The sequence below is a fragment of the Lynx canadensis genome, chromosome B3, assembly GCF_007474595.2.
Source record: "Lynx canadensis isolate LIC74 chromosome B3, mLynCan4.pri.v2, whole genome shotgun sequence".
NCBI classification, from domain to species: domain Eukaryota; kingdom Metazoa; phylum Chordata; class Mammalia; order Carnivora; family Felidae; genus Lynx; species Lynx canadensis.
Window position 1 is genome coordinate 79,561,781 of NC_044308.2, and position 17,335 is coordinate 79,579,115.

General features: G+C 38.7%; 1 protein-coding gene and 1 non-coding gene across 2 annotated transcripts in view; one reads left to right on the forward strand and one right to left on the reverse strand.

Annotated features, from left to right (window-relative positions):
- PRKD1 (protein kinase D1) overlaps positions 1-17,335 on the reverse strand; it is a 327,269-nt gene that overhangs the window by 205,859 nt on the left and 104,075 nt on the right. The window lies entirely within an intron of this gene.
- LOC115517382 lies at positions 11,786-11,887 on the forward strand. Its single transcript, XR_003969835.1, has one exon. It is a non-coding gene; the product is annotated as a U6 spliceosomal RNA (small nuclear RNA).

Here is a 17,335-nt window from a genome sequence, read left to right on the forward strand (position 1 = left end):
AGGAATTTGCGCCTAAGTGTTTCACAAATAAAGAACTGAAGGATTGGCATCAACCTAAAAGTACACAAACAGTTTGCAAGAATTGGAGTTGTAGACTTGCTAATTTCTTGGCAAATTTCAATATGATAAAAATCATCAAAAGGTGAAAACCTCAATTAAACAAGTAATTGTTTTAACATGGCTAAACACGTGACATGTTAATCAACTGACTTTGTAAATCTTGGTGAAAGAAAACAAACTGCTCTCCACTAATATTTTGGAAAAGATGACAAATTCCTTTGCTTGGATTTCTATTTCTTGTTCATTTGTGTTGATCTTATTACTCATGCCGGTAGTTCAAAACAAACACCTGAAATGCTCAGGGTTTCCTGAGGAAAGCCTATTGCCTTATTTGGAGGTTTATTTATGGTACTTATTTTCTCTTCCTAAAAGAATACAGTAGCAAGATTAAAAATGTTTAATAAAGAATCTTGCAAATGAACATAAAATGTTTAGTAGCTGCACAACTTTGTCAGCACTGCACTCTGTCACAGAGTGATTTCACAGGAGGCTATCCACTTACAAATATATGTATCTTCCAGAAAGACCCAAACTGTTTACAGTAGATACTCATTACTTGTGGCTTCCGTATTTTTGAATTCACCCACTGGCTAAAATGTATCTGTAACCCCCAAATCAACATCCCTGGTGCTTTCAGGGTCATTCACAGAGTGGCAAAATTTCTGAGTCGCCCAACACGCACACCCCCAGCCGACATCTTCCTTCTGGCTTCAGATCTCATACTGTAAACAAAAGTACTTTGCTTAGTCTATTAAGTGCCACCTTTTCTGTATTTTGTGCTTCTCATTGGTGATTTTGTTTTTTAAAATGGTCCCCAAGCATAATACTGAAGCACTGTCTGGTGTTCCTAGTTGTAAGAAGGCTTTGATGAGCCTTATGGAGAAAATGCGTGGGTTAGATCAAGCATGTGTAATAGTACTTTTGGCCATGAATATATTAAATAAGGTGTCTTTAAACAGAAATACACAGGGGCGCCTGGGTGGCTCAGTCAGTTAAGCATCCGACTTCAGCTCAGGTCATGATCTCACAGCTCCTGAGTCGAGTCCCGCATCAGACTCTGTGCTGACAGCTCAGAGCCTGAAGCCTGCTTCTGACTCTGTGTCCCCCTCTTTCTGTCCCTCCCCCACTTGCACTCGTCTCTCAAAAATGAATAAACACTAAAAAATATTTTTTAAATAAACAGAAATACACATAAACAAGATTATGTATTGATCAGTAGAAAAAATGTGACCAGAGGCTCACAGAAACCAACCATGTATTTCCCCTAGGAGCAATGAATGGTTCAATATCTGTTAATTCAGTGTTTGAAGTGACTTTTAGAACATTACTACCACGAATTGTGTATTTCCAACCAATTTCAATGTGCTATACCATCCCAAGGAGAAGCAGCAGGGGGAGTAAAGCAGGTATTCACATTTGTTTAAAACTTTGACCTTAGATTTGGTACATTTCTATTGAACAAAAGTCTGTATTTTAGATTTTGGGGTTTATTAGAATATTATCTTTGATTTATAGTAAACAAAGAAACAGAAAACTTTATGTCTATGGACTGACCATAATGACTTTGAGTCTAACAATGAAATTACTTTTCTACTGCAATCCTAAATTCACTACTCTTTTTCCTTTTCAGTGTCTTCTTATTTGGAAAGACCATGTCTCAGGAGAATATATGATTTGTTGTACCTCATAAAACCCAAAGAGCCTGGGTGGCTCAGTCGGTTAAGTATCAGACTATTGATTTCGGTTCAGGTCATGATCTCATGGTTCATGGGATCAAGCCCCACATCCGGCTCTGCATTGATGGTGTGGAGTCTGCTTGGGATTCTCTCCCTCTCTCTCTGCCCCTCCCCTGCTCTCTCTCTGTCTCTGTCTCTCCCAAAAATAAATAAATAAGCTTATTTTTTAAAAAGCCTAACATGGGGTGCCTGGGTGGCTCAGTCAGTTGGCCGTCCGACTTCAGCTCAGGTCACAGGTCATGATTTTGTGGTTCATGAGTTTAAGCCCCGCATCAGGTTCTGTATTTACAGCTCGGAGCTTAGAGCCTACTTTGGATTCTGTGTCTCCTTCTCTCAGCCCCTCACCCGCTCATGCTCTGTCTCTCTGTCTCTCTCTCAAAAATAAACAAACAATGGGGCGCCTGGGTGGCGCAGTCGGTTAAGCGTCCGACTTCAGCCAGGTCACGATCTCGCGGTCCGTGAGTTCGAGCCCCGCGTCAGGCCCTGGGCTGATGGCTCAGAGCCTGGAGCCTGTTTCCGATTCTGTGTCTCCCTCTCTCTCTGCCCCTCCCCTGTTCATGCTCTGTCTCTCTCTGTCCCAAAATAAATAATAAAAAAAAAAAAAACGTTGAAAAAATAAACAAACATTAAAAATTAAAAAAAAAAAAAACCCTAACGTAAAATTGTGAACGCTACAAAATATACATATAGACAAATGCCAACCTCAAATAGAAGAGGAAAAAAAAAACAGGTTTTTGTTGTTGTCATTGATAAATTTTCTTGAGAGAAACTCTTTACTAAATGTATAAATGTTTCCCTGAACAGGTATCACATGAATATCTTCAGGGTGTTTCTCTCTGTTTCAGTCATTTTGGAAAACAGTCCAATCCCTCATCCCTTTCCTTCCCTCTCCATACTTACTCCCTACCTGATTAAGACCACTGGTACCAACTGTACCTATTTTTAAAAAGTTACTGTATGCCATATAGATTTTAAATTTAAACCATTGTTTTAAGGAGCGTCTGGGTGGTTCAGTCAGTTAAGTATCCAACTTCAGCTCACAATCAGAGTTCGTGAGTTCGAGCCTCACATCAGGCTCACTGACAGCTCAGAGCCTGGAGCCTGCTTCGGATTCTGTGTCTCCCTCTCTGCCCCTCCCCCGCTTGTGCTCTGTCTTTTCTCAAAAATAAACATTAAAAAAATTAAATAAAAAAACATTGCTTTAATTTGGAAAATTAAGATAATGCAATAAACACTTTTTTGTATAATACCACTGTCAATTTAATTATCAGAAGCTATATCAATCAGCCAATCAATCTTTGTTTCCAGAGAAACAAAACCCAAATGTGTGTGTATATGTATGGGTGTTTATATATATAAAAAAATGGCTCATGTGAGTGCAGAGGCTAGCAAGTCCAAAATCACAGCACCAACAGGCAAGCTGGAAACTCAAGCAGGAGTTGATGTTGCATTCTTCTTTTTTCTTTTTAAGGTTTGATTTTTAAGTAATCTCTATGCCCAACATGGGGCTCAAACTCAAACCCCAAGATCAGGAGTAGCATGCTCTACTGACTGAGCCAACCAGGAATCCTGATGCTTCATTTTTGAGGTAACATTTCTTCTCAATTTTTTGCTCTTTAGGCCTTTGACTAATTGGGTAAGGCCCACCTACATTATTTAAAATTAATTGGTTGTGGATGTAAACCACAGCTACAAAATACCTTCACAGCAATACTCAGATTAGTGTTGAACCAACAACTAGACACCTCAGTCTAGCCAAGTTGGCAATTAATTATGACAGTACCTTAAACCATAAAGGTGCTTCCAATGAACACCAATAAACAAGAGGGAAAAAACAAATTGAAGCAACAGTCCTGAGCTTAAATCCCAGCTGTTTCACAAACTGTGTGATTTTAAGAAAGTCAGTTTTCTTCTCTGAACCTCAGTATGTTTATTTGCAAAAAAAAAAAAAAAAAAAAAAAAAAAAGGAAACAGTATTCAGACTTACCTTTTGTTGGTATTGTACAGATTTGACAAAGAACTTAGTGCAGTCAGTGAGTTATAGTACTATACTATTAGTGTGTATGTGTTTTATAACTGATTAGCAGACATTAATATATTCCTGACACGTAGTAGGTGTCTCATAAATGTGTGTGGAAGAAACAAAGTAAAGAAGGAAAACAGGGAGGAAAGGGAGAAAGGAGAGTGAGGGGAAAAGAATGGAGGAAGGAAGGAAGGGGAAAAAAAGAATAAATAAGTAAATGAAGAAATGAATGTCAAGTTCACTTTTACAAAGAACAAAGTCATCATATTTGAGACTAGAGAAAAAACAAATGAAAATAAAGAAAAAATAGTCCCTGCTTTCAAGCTAGTTAGACCTGTCATGTAGCAAATAAGGCCAGTTTGCAAATAACCATAATATGAATAAGAAAGAGGTGCAGAAGTGACTGTATCTAATGCATAAAGCCATTTAAGAATTCTGGTGTAAGTTCAAACACATGAAACCATGAAGGGTCAAACCCAAACACATGTCATATGAGATCTTCCATCCAAAGACAACTCTGTGGCTGGATCTAAATGTGATTTTGTAGACCTGGATTACCTTCCAGATTAACTGGTAAGGATAGAGTGTTGCTAAACTTAAAAAAAAAAAAAAAAGTGTTATCTTTAGAATGACACTATTGGAATGGAACATGTAAAGGAGAACTGTAATTCAGTCCGTTGGAATGACGGATAAGCAATCAGAACCTGAAGATCCACTACTGTTTATATCAAATTATCTAAGGAAAAGAACCTTATCAGGTGACCTAATAAAGCAATGAGGTTTTCCCACAATCTAGATGGAATATCCTTCAAGACCAACCAATTCCTTATATTTCCACCCTGGGCCAGTTCACCAACTCTCCAGTTACTGATTCTGCTTTGCAGATGTCTTGTTGTGGATCATTCACTGTGAACTGGTAAACAGGCATTCTAGTTCATAAAATTTTTTTGTGTCTTATTAGTTAGGGTTTATCTTCTAGGAACTATAGTGACTCTGGTTAGAAAGAAAAAAAAACAACATTTTTAGAGCATAAAATGAGAGCACCAAAAACCGCACCTCAATGAACCAGCCACGTGACAGACCTACTGGACAGGCCATGTGTGACTGCCTTCTCTGTAGTCCTTCCCAATGTTGGTCTTTGAGTCATATCTGTATGTTGAAAGCTGAAAGGATCCAGCAGCATCAGCACAAAGAAGGCAGGACGTATTTTACTGGGCAGAAATACTAGTGAGTAGACCATTCCAGATGGAGACAAAAGCATAGCTAAGGTTCAAAGATGGGGAAACACAACATACATATTGATTAGAACAGTTCAGTTTTGATGTCCATACATAGAAAGATTGAACAAGAAAATTATAAACGTAAACTGGCCATTTGGAGTAAGTGACCATATTAGAAAATGGTTTTTTTTTTGGTTTTGGGGTGTTTTTTTTTGTTTATTTGTTTGTTTTGGTTTTTCACTGGCAATGGGAAGCCACCGATTTTTTTTTTTTGAGCTGGTGAATATCAAAATAGTAACTATATTAGCATAATTAACTTGTTAATAGCATGTAGGCATCTTTGATGCGGGAGTCCATGAAGTTTACTGCAAGAATCTACTACATAGGAGGTAAGAATAATCCAAGTTGGGAAGATGGTTGTTGAAATAAAAACAGAGGATGTGAAGGTAAGACACTCAGGAAAAGACAATCCTTAGAATTCACTGAACATCTGATTGGGTGTGAAAGGTAGAAGACCTGCAAAGGCTGATGTGTACTCCATGGTTAGGGGTTCAGAGTTCAACAAATGCCACTGAGAGAAATACACATGCCACAGAAAAAAAGCCAATATAGGGTAGCAGTAAACACAAGGAGGCTAAGCTAGACAACTAGAATCTAGTCTTAAATAGTGAACCCAGGTGCAGGCGTCAAAGAGTGATATTAAGAGACTCAAACAATTAACGTAAAATGATGTTTAAAAGTTATGTAACAGCGTATCAGTAAGTTTTTTAAAAAGAGGAAATGTAAGCACAAATATTAAGAAGAAAAAAGCAATGTAAAATATACTAATTAATCCTTGAATTGTCATGAAGGAAAAGAGTTTTGAGCTATATTTTAAAAAACCTGTAATATAAAGATAGGATCAAAATAAGGAAACTGTCTTTTCAGTGGTGACACAACATGGAAAAAAATGACACTGAATATTTGTTAAGCAAGTGTACTTATTACATATAGTAAGGATTTTTCTGAGTGAAAATCAAAATAGCATATATTTACATATAATGATACAGATTTCTTAATTTTAAAACAAACTAAATCTCAAATTTTCCACAGATCTTTTTCTTTCATTGTTGTACCCAAATTTTGCAAATTTAATAATTAGGCATATAATGAATTTCTACCAACATATAATATATAAATTATTGTTAATAAGTATACTGTTTCCTCTATTTCACTTCATTTAAAACTATTAGCAAAGTATCAGTGGAAAGCTTCATTCAAATCATGGGCAAACTGACCCAAGATTTTAAGGACTAATACATCTAAATGGTAGAAATATTACCTTTTGTTTATAAAATAATGTGTTAGTTATTGAAAGGTAATGTTTGTTTCTGACTGAGAGAGCTCACAGTCCTAAGATGGAAATACAGCTACATCAACAACTGCACTACTCCATATATGATGGATAGTTCTCTGTGTCAACTTGGCTAGGCTACAGTACCCAGATATTTAATCAAACACTAATATATATGTTGCTGTAAAGGTATTTTACAGATGTGATTAATATCTACAATAACTTGAGTTTAAGTAAGGAGATCAACTTCAATAATCTGGGTAGATCACATCCAATGAGTAAAAAGACCTAAAGAGCAAAACGAAGGTTTCCCTGAGGAAGACCAGATCCTGCCCCATGACTGCAGTACCAGTTCTCTGCTCTTTGGATTCCAGATTTGACAGCCCCTGCATTCACATAAGCCCATTCTTTGAAATAAACTTTTTTCTACATGTCCCCACACAGCCCCCAACCACACCCATACCCATATTCTACTGGTTCTGTTTCTCTGGAAAACCCTCACTAATCCAACACAATAAATGTCATGATACAAGTATGAACACACAAAGTAAACAACCTGTGGGGTTAGAGAAGATTCCATAGACACGATACCGTTGGGCTGAGTCTTAAAGCTATGATGCCAGGCAGAGAAGGGAGTACCACGATAAGGGACTATAATGTCATGCAGGTTAGAGGAACTGGGATGGTCAGAAGTCCATAGGCTTCAGAAAGCATGAAGTGTTCAGGAAGAGGCCAAATATTTTTCCAGGTTGAGTGGAGAACTCCAGGTACACGTAGGAAATGGTCAGAACCTTGATGAGTCATGCTCTGTCCGGGGGGTGATGGGAGGTACAAGGGAATTCTCAGTAAGGGAGAGACATGATCTGAATTACATTTGAGGAAGATTACTTTAGTAAGGCAAAGTATGAAAGACAGATGATACCAGTCTTATATTTCTCTTGCGTCCTTTATGAAGAGGCAGTAAATGTTATGGAAATTCCAGTAGATTCTATTTTTTAAATTAATATTTATGATTGCAATTATGAAGAACACATGGTAGCTGAGGGAGCTGAATGAATACCTACAGTCCATTTAGTGGTTCCTAAGTCCAAATTCAATCTAGCAAGCTGAGTCTTCGCCCTCCAAAACCACAACAACCTGGAGCTTGTCCAAATGTTCCACCCACCCATAAAGACAGAGGTATGCAAAAGGCAAGGCAACAATCTAATAACACTATTGTACATGGTTTATAAAAGTGTCCAAAAAACTAACTTCTCCAGCTAATAATCTAACACTTTGGGTCCTCTCTTGATACCTGACAGAGATACTATGAATAATAATACCAGCCTGACGCTTCTGTATGTGCACTACCCTTTAAACATAATCAGTGCCTCCCCTTACCAGAGCTTGGTTTCAACAAAGCAATGTTCAGAACACATCAAGAACACACGACTATTGGCAAGGACCCAACCAGCACTAGAAGCCCAAATGTGCTTCTTTGTGTTACCCTCCCCATCCTCAATTCCAGCTAAGAAAATGCATCCTAATTTTTAAAACAGAGTTACCACAGCAACAAAGTGAACAGTTAAAAAGCAATGAACTTAATCAATGCAAGTCATTGTTGGAACGATTATCCCTTGAGACAAATCTCTCACTGCTAAGATTATTGCTATTTATCTGAAGTGTTTTCTGAAAAGGTAAGAATGACTGACTGAGGGCTTGGGATCAATGAGGTAGGGTGTTGGGTTTGTTTGGTTTTTTTTTTTTTTCCCTTTCAATGAGCTAAAGCTCCCAGTAGACCTAAGCTACACTTTTAATCATGACATTAATCGATAACAATTACTACCCAAGAGAATGCCAATAGAGGTTTTCCAGGAAATCACATAGGGTTTAAAGTGCTATGCTTACAGAAGTTGTCAATATTATGTATTGTAAAACAGAATTTAGGTTGATTTCTCCCTATTTCCCTAGAGCTGAATTTGGGTGCTCCACTCCCAGAAATGTTAGTCTAATGTTTCTCAAACTTATGAATCAGCTGGGGATCTTGTTGAAACGCAGATTCTGATTCAGTTGGTCTAGGGTGGGGCCCGAGATCTTCACTTTTACAAGCTCCCAGGTGATGTCCATGCTGTTGGCTAACAGACCATACCTGAGATAGCAAGATGTCAGAATACATTACTGTTCCATCAGGAGAAACAGCAAGCAGAAGGCAGGCCCGCTGAGGAAAGATGCTTACGGAAGATGTATCTGACCATAAGAGAGATTCCACTTCTAGAATTTCCACCTGAAACTGCCCTCCTTGGAAAATGACTTGAAAAAATGGCAACACTAGACTTACCTTGAAGAGCAGCATTTTCCAAATGTATTTCAAGGAACCCCAGTTATCTAGGGTATTAATAAAACACTAATAAGGTGATTCAGTGGCCACATAACTGAGTTAAACAGAAATTAATAATGGCTAACATTTGTTAAGCACTTACTATGTGCCAAGCGTTCTTCTAAGTATGTAATACCGAATAATTCATTTAATCTGCACAGTAAGTTTATGAGGGAAAGACTCTATAATCATCCCCATTTCACAGATGTGGAAAACGAAGTGAAATAAGCTAAGGTTGCAGGCTGGTGAGTGGTGGAACCAGGAGGCAAGCCCCGCCAGTTGGCCCCAGAGCACTGCCTCCGATCTCTGGAACGTGAGCACATTTCAGTGTTGATAGGATGTGTGAATCACCACAAGGTGATAAAGTACAGTACTGGTGAGGTGCCAACGGAGGGGAATACGCAACAGAGAGGAGAGAGGAAAATGTAAAAGTTAGGGCAAGATAGGAATTGAGAATAAGCTAGAGAAAGGAAAATTTAGAAAATGCAGATGATGTTTGAAGAAAAAATAGATTTATAAGAGTGTACTGTGAAAACCAAGGCATCACCCACGCAGACGTAGATGCCTGAATGAAGACCAATCTGCTTGGCAAATAAACACCCGGGAGAGGAAAGGAGGTCAAATGGAGAGGAAAGCAGGTCAAATCTCGGATCTCACCAACCACAGGAGGACTTGAACAGTTTACTTGCACCAAATACACTAAAAAGCACTCAAAGACAACAAAGTCATGATTATTCTTATACTAATTACCTAATTTACAGATTATCTGTGTCCCCTGCTGGGTCTCTTTCTTCTTCCTACAGGATTGTTTGGATATTTTGCTTCTAATTAGCAACTTTGTAAGACTGAGTAGGGAGAAGAGAAGACTGTTAAATCAGGGGGTTTCTTAGTTGGTTTTTGTTTGTTTGACTGTTTTCTTTCTTGCTCTTATTTTGGGATCTAGCAATCGGGCTGGGAGAGAGAGTAGGATGTGACACTAATGATGAAAGTGCATTCTTATTAATCCTAGATTTCAAGGAACCCTGACAGTCTGCACCTCATGTCCCTCGACCCAGTCTGAATTATGTAGTCTGAGTTAGAAAACAGCCAGCACATTATGCAGAGTATACCTCAGGTCAGGCAGAACTATAAACAAAGTAGCTGTTTGGTTAGATGAGCACCAGGAAACAGTTCAGATTGTTCAGACAAGCATTCAAACAAAAACTGACCTCGGAAACTTCTGACATTCACTGATCCCTAAAACAATGTATGTGCGGAGACCTCACGGAAAACTCGAGCACTAGCTGAAAGGAAAAGAAAACCCTTAATTGGAGACAAGGAACTGCCTTTCAGCATCCAGAAATGATCTGATGTGTAAATGTATTTACAAGTACAGAAAAATGAAGGTGATTTTCTCAAACGAAACAAGAAGGGTCCCTTGGCCTCCTAGATGGAAACCTGTCATAACGACTGTACTTAATTCTTCATCATCACCTCACCCTCACTCACACTGCTGTCTGATATTTACAGGCACCTCCGTCTGGAGGGTTCTAAGGTGAAGCAGTCTAATTTTGTTATGTTAGTGCTTCAACCCACATTTACAAACTTTTCAAATGTTTTAATTTTATCTAAATGTTTTCCATCAGCATGTTCCTTTTTACAAGAATCCTTTATTGTTCCAAGACACAAATCATATCCCTTTGAATTCCAGATGAAAACATTTTAGGCCTATTTATGATTGTATTTCAATAGACATGTATACACATGTAAAGCAGCTTCAGTGTTATTTAAAAATACACTTCAATAGGTCTCATTGTGTTGCTATTAGCAAGGCACTTAAGAAAATGCTTCCAGGTGGCAGGCACCTGTTCTGGCTTTGAAACACCAACCTCAAAACCTATAGTCAAGCACCAAAATGGGGAAGAGCAACAAACTATATATTTCAGCACCTAGCAGTTTTGGCAGCTCATTTGGAGCTGGTTATTGCCAGCTGGGCATTTTGCCATTTCCTTGAGGCAAAATTAAAGTGGAAGATGCAAGGGTTTTATTGTAATTTTCCACCACATATTTATATCATTATGGGTTTTGTGCTGCTCTAGTCCCCACACAGTCTCACTGAATATCTTCTCATTATGTCACTGAAATTGAAGCAAATATAGGATGATGCAGTGAAAACAAGTGGGCACTGTGTATAGTAAATGATTGCTGGAGATAACACTATGCCTATCAGAATGGGCTACATAATCTGCAGGCCCTGTGCAAGATGAAAATGTGGGGCCCCGTATTCAAAAGGCAGAGGAAAAGTTCCATTAGAGGTAGTAAAACACCAAGATTTTTCCTTCCCTCTGCAGTTTCTCTCTCAAGCTGCCATGGTATTGTTTATTTGCTAGTCAATGTTGTGTGTGACCCCCTCAGGGCACAGGGTTACCTGCAGAGTGAGTGCAGAGCTGGGGTACCAGCCCACATTTGCCCCCATGTGCACATAAACTGCCCACCCATTAGATACTGAGTCTCCTCCCTCTCCAGCTGCAGAGGAATGCTCTGTGCAGCTACTAGGGGAAGGAAAGTCAAGTCAGGGATCTCCCTTCCCAAAGGCACAGCACCCCAACCCATCCCCAGGGGCACTGTGATTTCCTACACAAGGAAATATCAGGTACCTAATTTGGGGTAGATGAGAAGTTCACCCCAATGAGGCATCATTGTGACACTCTGGGATGGGGACAACCGCATCAATGTCCAGTCCTGAAATGTCCTGGGCTCTTGCTCTAGAGCCCACCACATCCCTGCCAGGTACTGAAGACCGCGGCAGCTGTGGATCAGGAGCATGAAGGAAGAGGCCAGGTCCTTGAGGCCCTAGGACGTGTGTGAGCAAGCAGTTGAAAGCAGAAGAGGACCTACTATCCCAGTGCTGGGGCAGGCTCCATTACCCCATGAGACTTCACTTACAGAACACAAATTCGAACATAAGACTAAGGACTTCAAGACAGCAAAGTCAGAGCATTAAACCTTAACTGAATGCTCTGGTCACAGGCCCAAGAAGCCAGCCCTGATTCATAAGAAACCCAAGTCCATGGGCCTGTGCTTTCTGCTGCAGCATATACACCAAAATTGAACAAAGAGATACTAGCATGACTGCTGCCCAAGGATGACACACAAATTCATTATGTATTCCACATTTTAGTTTTATAGAAAAATACAAAAAAAGAAAAAAAGAAACCCATAAATGAATCACACACAAAACTGGGAAAATCTGAGTAAAACTGGAGAAAGGTGGACTGCATCAATGTCAAGACCCCAGTCATGATATTCTACTTCAGTTTTGCAAAATGTTACCATCAAGAGAAACCATGTACACTGTATAGGAATTTCTCTGTACTATTTCTCACAACTGTATATTGTAATTATCTCAATTTTAAAAAGATCTAAGGCCTATTAAATGGACAAAAACCAGCATACAGGCCATCATTACCAATATATTCATAACATTAAATTGAATGTAATTTGACTTTGCTATGACGTAAAGAACAATTCTTTAAATAACTAGCTCAAATACAAAATCTGTAGTCAGCACGTTAACCGCATCGTATACTATCAAGAGGAATGTGTTCAGCTATGTTTCTTGTTAAAACGTCTCTTATCTACTTAAGATAAAATGAAAACACACAATCTAGAAACTACAAAAATCCTCTAGAAACCAAAGTGGTCTATGCAAAAGTATGTATTTAATCACAAAAGGGGGATAAGTGTGTACTGAGTAGCACAAAATCAACTTTCAAATGTTAAGTTGCTGAACCCAGAAAGTTGCTTTGGGTACCATTTACAACTGAAAGTGTTTTTTTGATGCTGGTACAGTTACTTAATTTTTATATACATAAGACAAAACATCTTGCTTGGCACATGCTAGGAAAATTAAAAGTATAACAGGGAGAATCTGAATTCTCCAGACTGAGTTCCCAAGGAACTGAGCCAAATGAGAATTCTATATTGCTTCTTAGGACTGTGTACATGAGCAAATGCCCAATGGGGATCAATCTTGTCACAGTCCTAGGGGAAAGGGGGTGGCCCTGTCTGTAGGGCCTGGGTGATAGAGACTGTTCAAAGGACACCTAATTCTACTTAGAATGCATTAAGTAAGATAATAGAAGAGACTCAACACCATGGAACCCAGCACACTGGAAATATTCTAGAGTTATTAGCAATTTATATCAACTATGGCAGCCTGATCCCATTCTGACCTCTCAAGTGCTTAGCACCAACTCAATATAAATTATGCATCCAATTACTATTTCTGGCTCAGCCAGACAGCATTCATAGCCAAGATAAACCCACCTTTGGTTCAAGCCAGGACTTTACAAAGACCTGAAGAACTGATTAAACAAAGAGGCTTGGGATCCAAATTAATCTTGCCGCTGCTAACTCTGTACCTCTAGTTAAAACACTGAGCTGTTCATTAGTAAAATGGAATTTGAATTTCAAAGATAAATGAATATTCATTCACTTCGGGGAATTACATACTAAGGCATTCAAAAAAAAATTGTTGAATGAAAGACTGAATTAATGAATGGATATGTACAGACTTTTCCCCAACCCGGCTTTTTTCTCTTCACTAGCTAAATTCCCTTTCAGCTTCATTTTAGAGTTAAAATATCGAAGTAGAAGGGGAGGAACCACAAATAAAACAGCACTTTGCTCACGACCTCACTTGACTGTATCGTGCTCCACTACTACGTAATTAATCACTGTCAGCACCAGTCAGATGTGGCTATGCCAGCAACTCCGTGTCAGGGTTTGCCAGGTGTGGCAAATTACTGAGTCTTCATCTAGCCAAGCTGTGAGCCCGGGAGTCTAACAAAAAGCACTTAAGAAACCTCCCGAGGCAGGAGAGCAGTGTTGGCTGCCTATCAATGTCTCCTTGCTCATGGTGCCCTAGTTTTGCTCTGGCAGTCTCAAGTTCCTATGGATTCCTCGGCTCAGGACTGTGCCAGTGCACTGAAGAACTGGGCTTTTCCCTCTCCCATCCTGGGCCTTCAAGTCCCAACCAGCTTACCTCTAAGGTATGCACGTACCCTAACCACAGTCCACACACCTGACTTTGATACACTTTCTCAAAGGCTATCAACACCCTCTCCACTCGGTATAGGCTTGGATCTCAGGCTGGCTGTGTGCCCCCTCGGCAATTCCCTGCTGCCTCCATTGCTGGCACCAGTACAGACACAGCTTTGTATCTACTCACCACAAAAACCTTGCCTCTGTTCCATTCCATCATTGATTCCTTAACACTTGAAACTAAGCTAATTATATTTCATGAAATTTAATTCATTACATGCAAAAATATTAATGACTAAGCAAAATACAGATTAAGAGCCAACCTAAACTGTGTCACTATATAAGCAGCGGAAAGGATGGCTTAATATTTAAATACGTATCCGTCTAAAAGAAGATGACAAAATGTGTGGTTGAACATAGATAATCAATGCAAAATGTTTTCTGCTGATTCTTAAAAGCTGGTTTTCTAAAATGTGTCATTCAAATCAGTGGCCACTCTAACTTCCTTGCTCTTCTTCCAAGCTCTCTTTCAGAGATTTCTCACTACCTTTAAAGGTAAAACGCTACTAAAAATGTGCATCAAGTGACCTTTTAATCATCAAAGAAAATTATCACAGTCAACTGCACAGTCCTATAATATTCAATAATTAATTATGTCATGGCAAAACTACCATTAGAAGTCTCTAAATTATTTAAGATAAATCAAACATCTGGTAATTAGCTATTTCTTTCCAATCGGCTAGTACATCATAGTTAACATGAATACCATAGAGTTTCATGATTCATGTCCTCCCAAAATATTTTCACCTCTCCATCCAGAAATTCAGTACCTAGAGGGAAACTGTTGAGAGCAAGAGGTTAAACATGACAATGAGAGGAGAATGCAAGTGCATAATACAAGCCTTTGGCACAAACTCAGGTCTGAATATGAAAAAAGGAAATATGGAGAAATTTATTGATAACAACCTAACCATTAATCCAAGTTGTACTTAATTAGAAAGTATGGAGCCATTTACAGAACTAGGCAATGGAATATTCCCTAAGAATTCAACCTGATGCATCATGTAACATCTACCTCTCAAGAGTCTCCTCCTCTCAGTGTTCTTCCTAGGCTATTAACAATGAATGTACTCTAAAAGACTTTAAGTGAACTCAGAGTCCACTGAACACTTTTGACTGTACTTCTAATACCGTACAACTCCAGACCCCATTTTTATTTCTGGGTAAACTACAGAAATTATAAAACCCCTTATGTCTACCAGTTTCAATGTGGTACCAGTGTTCTATACATTAATAATACTCATTCCTTCATTAAAAAAAAAATTTCTCCCTCCAACGTAGGAACAAACAAAGGGAAGAATTTAATGAATAGAACACAGCCATGTCAGTAATCAAAACTCCCCTTGGAAGCTTTTTATCAGCAGTTAATAGAAATCAGCACAGAGAGAAAGCCAGAGTCCCTGAGCTACCCCCACAGCCAAAAGAAACAAAAAACAAAAACTAACCATCTGCCACAATAGAACCATAGTGGTGTGGATTTCATTTTCTTTCTTTTTTAAAAATATGGTTTATTGTTGGGGTGTCTCGGTGGCTCAGTCAGTGGAGCATGCAACTCTTCATTTTGGGGCTGTGAGTTCAAGTCCATCATTGGGAGTAGAAATTACTTAAAAATAAAATCTGTAAAAAATATATATAATTTACTGTTGCTTAAATCTTTTATTAAATTTATAAAATATAATTATAGAAAAAATTTTAGGCATGAACACTTTTAAATAACTTGGAAAGTTATTTGCTTTTTAAGTTCGCATCATTCACTGTCCAACACATGAACTTCTTTTAATTATCTACTGACCTTGGGGCGCCTGGGTGGCTCAGTCGTTTGAGCACCTAACTACTGATTTCGGCTCAGGTCATGATCTCTCAGTCATGAGACTGAGCACCACGTTGGGCTCCATGCTGAGTGTGGAGCCTGCTTGGGAATCTCTCTCACCCTCTCTCTGCATCCCCCCAACTCACGTGCAAATGCATGCTCCCTCTCTCTTTCTCAAAATAAACATTTTAAAAAATAATCACCTACTGTCCTTAACTGCTTGGGTGACCTCTTTTTTCTATGAAATATATATATATATATATATATATATATATATATATATATCCTCAGCCATATCATTAATAATCTTCAGAGGTTTACATTGACTCTGACTTTGCCTTATGTTAAGAGGTTGGTTAGGGATTCTTTAGCTTTGCTAACAGTTTTATATTTCAGTGGAATATAAAAGCTGTTGCTATGGACTGAATATTTGTGTCCCCCATTCATATGTTAAAACTCAAATCCCCAACATGATGGTATTAAAAGATGGGGCCTATGGGAGGTAATCAGGTCATGAGAGTGGAGCCATCAAGGCATTTAATGCCTTTATTAAAAGAGACAAAAGATCTTGGCCTTGCTTGCTCTCTCCTTACAACACAAGATGGCCATCTGCAAACCAGGAAGTGGGCTCTCACCAGACACCAGATCTATGGGCACCTTGATTGTGGACTTCCCAACCTCTAGAACAGTGAGACATAAATGTCTGTTGTTTAAGCCACACAGTCCATGGTAATTTGTTATAGCAACCAGGACTAAGAGAGTTGTCATTCAGCATATTATGTCCTCAATAAAGTAAATAATCTATTTCCTAAAACCCTATGATTACAAAAAATGGTCTTCACATACTAAAATTGTTCTTGTCCTGGTAGTTCAGGAGATTATGTTTTCTCTGTTGCTACCTTCAGTATAAAATAAACTACCTCTAATCTACTAGCCTTCAAAAACTATTCATTCTAACCACATTTAGATTTTTAAAAAGACATCTTGGGGCAAGTCAGTGGCTCAGTTAGGTGTCCGACTTCAGCTCATGTCATGATCTCATGGTTCGCAAGTTTGAGCCCCATGTCAGGCTCTGTGCTGACAACTAAAAGCCTGGAGCCTGCCTCGGATTCTGTGTCTCCCTCTCTCTCTGCCCTACCTCACTCACACACTCTCTCTCTCTCAAAAATAAACATTAAAAAAAAAAACTTTTTTAAGACATCTTAAGGACTGAAGGTTTCCAAATAATTTTTCTAAACATACATTTATATACTCTACTTTTACGCTAGCTGGATTTGTGTGTCTGTGTGTATGAGTGTTTTAAGAATGAGCCTATGTCTCTTAGGATCAACTTTGAAAATGTGTTTTCTTTCAAATTTACATACCTGACATCTGTGAAATTTTAAACTAAATGTTCTTCACAAGAACTATAGAGTAGGGCTCCTTCTAAATCAAAATGAAGCCATGCTACGAGTAAGAAGTCCAGAAGTGAGTAAACAGTTAGCCTTTCAATAATGCCTTCTCCCAATCCAGCCAAAGCAGAGATGAGTGGCAAAATGATGCATTTCAACTTTTGGGAAGATTAAATTTCAAAATTGCTCTATACTTCTTCAATTAGGTTCCCCCTGCTTCTTTAAGGAGGACTCTGAAGAGCCCTAGATTGTTTGCCACTAACATACTATGAGCAAAAGAATGAGTGTGTTAGAATTGAGGGAGGGGAGATACATGTTTTT